Here is a 4,706-nt window from a genome sequence, read left to right on the forward strand (position 1 = left end):
AAAGCTGAAATGTTTTGGAAGCATGATAATATTTCAGCCAGGATGCCGTCTCCAAGGAGACCTGCACCTCAGCGCTGAGCTCCACATCACGCCCTGTGAAAGCACAGATATAAATCTGCTGCAGTGAGAAGAACTTTACCCAACACAAGTGTAGAAGTAGACATTTGACTTTACCTACAACCTGTTAACAACAAAGCTTTCATTGCCTCTGCTGTTGATGTCATGTAGGACTAATCATACTTCACATCAGCCATGCACACGTCAGAGGATCTCCAGGCTTTCAGTAATAAAGCCAAGCAGATGATGTGAACATAGCAATAGTAAAACATGCATCATAATCAGCTGTATGTGTCGACTATGTGGCACCTCAGTCTTGTTGGCATGAAGAAAAGTTGTGTAACATGTAGCATAAGGGCTGCAAAGACATCATGTAGACAGCAGTCGTCTGTTAGTCGTAACGTATCTCCTGTTAAAGAGTTAAATGTGCGTTCTCCATCTCTGTCCTCTCACAGCTCGCCGTACACCAACTCCAGCTGTGGTAACCATGGCTGTGCCCATCAACACGCTGAAGCTGAGACGCCACCCGTCACTATGGCGACTCCAATAGGGTTACCTGTCAGCTGTGGACGCATGAAAGGAAAACAGCAGAAACACAGACATGTTTACTGGAACATTTCCTATTGACAGCTTTATGGAAAAGTGGGTTTAAACACTTTTCTATGTTTTATTTTGTTTATTTATGGATTTATTGTGAAAGGAATTTCAAAGGTTTAATTTGACCTTTCCCCTGTTTTTCATACAGACTGGAGACGAATGGATGGTGCTTTCTTTGTTTGTCTAAAGATAATGAATAAAACTCTACACACATCTTAAACCACCCTCCTTTCTATATATTTTGTTATATAAATGGAAAGTATATAAGACACAAACTGAGCTTATATGATACTAAGGACCCTGGAGGTCAGTCCACCTTTATAATTCAGCACAGCCTGGAGTCTTGGTCTTTTCTTGGATGTTGGTTCCCTTTGTTTCCATCCTCTGTTAAGATGTTTCAGTAATGTTGAGGTCTGGGGAGGCCAATCCATGGCTGACGTCCTGTGATGCTGCATTAGCAGTTTGTTCATAGTGAAAAATGAAGCCACTGCCAATCAGACATTTGCACAGTGGATCAACTTCTGATGGTACTGTCCTGAATTCCACACCTATAATATGTTTGCACGTACTGATGAATATGTGCAGCTGATTTTCAGTCCAGTTCCTGTGTGACAGACGCCAGTCTTTCTGCCTGTGTCCTTCCTTAACAATAGAGCCATCCTTCCACTGAGACTGTTTCTGATGAGGCTTCACTGAGCAGTAGATGGATCCCTCAGCTCATCTAATCGTCCTATTTCTAACACATGACTGTCAGAAACTGTTAATCTGCTGCAGCTCTTTAACTCCTCCACTTCTTTTTTTGTAATCTCTTAGTTTCCTCATCTTTTAAGGTGGCACTGCACACCAGATCCAAAGTCAACATGCTGTTATATGATGGAGTTGAACCTGTAATGGAGTTTGATTTAAACCAATCAGCAATTAAGTGAATGATGATGAGCAAAGATGGTGGAGGTGGTGGATGAAGACCCGGACAGCTGTGGTTGGCTCCTCGTATAGAGCAGAGTGAGGTTGTGTTTGCACATTATTATAAAACCATGTTCACCATATATTTTAGCTGCAGACAATAACATGATTTCTTTGCTGTGGTGATTTTATTCCACTTTGGTAAAATGGAAAACCATCATTTCTTGCTGTAATTCACACATTATTCCAAGAGCCTCAACACGAGCCTTGTAGTCCGACCATATATAGACAAATCAATAGTTGTGTTTGTAACAGCTCATGAACATGAATCGTTCCACATTACTTTGAAATCATTGCAAACTAAACTGGAATAAATGAGTGTTTATATATAGTTTTGTCTCAGCTGTTCATACACAGTGTTTCAGTTCTTATCAGAGTCCCACCGTCTCACTGTGGTGAACCTTTAGCTCTGTTGGAAGCGTGTTGTTAGACCAGGTTTCCCTCATTTAAAAATAATCTCTCATTAGAAATGGACATGATGTCTAAGACATAGAAATGCTTATTATGGGTTCACTTGATGTCACTGAAAAGATGCACATGGGTAACGTGCAGGCCGTCCAGCTCCGAGGTTTATCTCCTCACCTCGAGTCTGCGACACTCTCTCCGTGTCCTCTCAGATAAGGGCGCGCACATTTCTGCACGATCTTCTAAATTACAAAGAGCGACTCACAAAACAGAAGCTCACAAAACACTCATCACAAACCAAAAATGGCTCCACTGAGCATCAAACTGTCACCAGAATTACTGATAATCTAAAGACTCACAGAACTCATTTTGTCTCATTGTGTCTTAGTTTGAGACATAAGTGCATGATCATAATACTGTGTAGTTAGATGAGACAGAGCTGATGCTTGCTCTTAATTATCCTCTTCATGTTTCCCGAGCCTCAGCAGTGGAAGCTACCATGGATAGAAAGACTATGACTCATCTTAAATCTCAAATCTTTGTCTCCAAAGAGCTGCTGATGTGTCCGATATGATCCACAAGCTTAAACTAGGATTATAAGTGTGTGCAGTGATGTGTGTGAAACCTCTGAGGACTCACATGTGTGTGCTTCAGCCCACACACACATATGAAGCACTGCGACCTCACACAGAAGTGTTTTACACATCCAGCCTGAATCCTGATCATTTCTACAGTTTATTAAGTTCAGCTTCACCTGAACATCAGTGATGAAGCTGCTCTGACTCCATCACAGCTCACAGCTGTTGGAATGAGTCAAACAATGAAGAAGGTTCAGAAACAGCTGATGATTTTACAGAAACATGATGCAAACATGAAAATGGACACATGATTTTTTATTAACAGACACTGTTTATGTTTCACTGTGCATGACGTCATCAACACTGACACCAGGGGGCGCTCATCACCAGCCTGAGGAACTGTGATAAGGGAGGGAGACGCAGTGTTGTGTGTACTGCAGTCGGACAGAAGGAAAAACTTCCTCCTGAAAACATTTTCATCCTTCCCAAAAGTGTTTGAGTCAAATGTTACAAATATATAAATACAATAAAACACAGGGTCTTACATAAAATTAGTGATGCAGTTGTGCACTGAGCACCTTTCCAATGTTCCTTCCTCAGATGAGTCCAGCTGCTGAACACATTAACATCTGTATGTAAATGTAGCCGAGAACCAACCTGAGCACTGCTGGGAAAATACAAAGGCAACCATCAAAGTGCTGTATTATCTTATTTATTCTGAATGTTGACTTAGATCCACACCACGATTTATGAAACTATAGAACTAAAATAACAACAATCGTCTGCTTCTTTAAAATTTCTTTCATTACATCAAACCAGTGAAAACTGAAAAAAACAAAGAGCTGTTAGCATGTTCAGACCAACTTTGAGACAGAGACTGTAAAGTTCTGCACTTTAAATCCTGCCTGTGTTCCTGCAAATGATTCACACTGAAAGTATCTTAGTTTAGTATTGAGTGAGCCACAAAGCAGCCTGATAGCTTTAAAACAGTAAAAGTAAATGAAATTGACAGTTTCAGTGTAGCTGGATCTATTATTGGGGGGTCATGACCCCGTAACCCTGCCTGGTCCTGAGGTCAAATCCACCATCTTTGTTTCAGTGCTTCATGTTCTCCCGTGTTTGTGTGCGTCCTCTCCGGTACTCCGGCTTCCTCCCACAGTCCAAACACATGCAGTTAGTGGGGTCAGGTTAGCTGTGAGTGGTTGTGTCTCTGTGTTATTCCACCTTAATCAATGACTTCCTGTTAGCATGAAGTGCTTCTGTAGGACTGATGTCATTTTCATGGTTGGATCATTTAAATGAAGCTGGACTCAGATGCAGTAAATAAGCTGATTGATCATTAATGAATAAAGCTGGTCAAACACATCACGTGGACACATGTGATTGTGTGTTGTAGTATTGATCCCAATGCTGGTATCAGTCCTGGATCAATAACACTGGATGGATGCGTTCAGCATGGAGCCCTGAGCTGTGTTACAGACAAACATGGAAACTGACAGGTCTGTGTCATTCACAGTCTGTAACACTTCTAAACAACAGAGGCTGACCCAAGTGCCTCAGAGCCAGGCACGCTCACATCACAGCTCTCTAAATAAGCCAGTTTCAAAATAAGAGCTGAAAGCTGTGTTTGCTTGTGTTAGCTTATTATTGTGGAGACTAACATTCAGTGATCGTGTGTTCAGACTCATAATGATTACTCTCAGAAATCCTGATCTTTGTATTTACTGTGTGTTGGATCAATAACTGAGATTCATGGTATCACACAGCTGTGCTGCTGCTGATGTCAGCACATCTGGAACAATACGAGGTATCTGCTACCAGACTGAGCAGGACGTGAGACCTGTGGACTGTTTAAAGCTGTCCCTCCACAGCTCACTCAGACCTGATCCACACCTCAGTGATATTCTCTGACTTCCTCAGTAGAGACAGAAACCATTCAGATCTGGGACCATCAGCTGACTGATGATGTCACACAGACTGTGTTTTTCAGGAACAGTGATTCTGATGTGAGCCTGCTAGCTGACAGCAGACCTGATGAAAGCACATGTTCACATCTGTGAGGACAGACTGGACTCTTTGACTGCACCTTGGTTCTCCTCAGAGGTC

At 41.9% G+C, this 4,706-nt stretch overlaps 1 protein-coding gene across 1 annotated transcript in view; it reads right to left on the reverse strand.

Annotated features, from left to right (window-relative positions):
* Window positions 1-3,296: 3,296 nt before the first annotated feature.
* Window positions 3,297-4,706, reverse strand: part of LOC112431827 (uncharacterized) — a 27,833-nt gene continuing 26,423 nt past the window's right edge. Inside the window, exon 13 of the mRNA XM_076882840.1 lies at window positions 3,297-4,706. This exon is cut by the window's right edge and continues 1,967 nt beyond it. The gene's annotated coding sequence lies outside the window, so the exon portion shown is untranslated.

Source organism: Maylandia zebra, linkage group LG4, assembly GCF_041146795.1.
Source record: "Maylandia zebra isolate NMK-2024a linkage group LG4, Mzebra_GT3a, whole genome shotgun sequence".
NCBI lineage: Eukaryota > Metazoa > Chordata > Actinopteri > Cichliformes > Cichlidae > Maylandia > Maylandia zebra.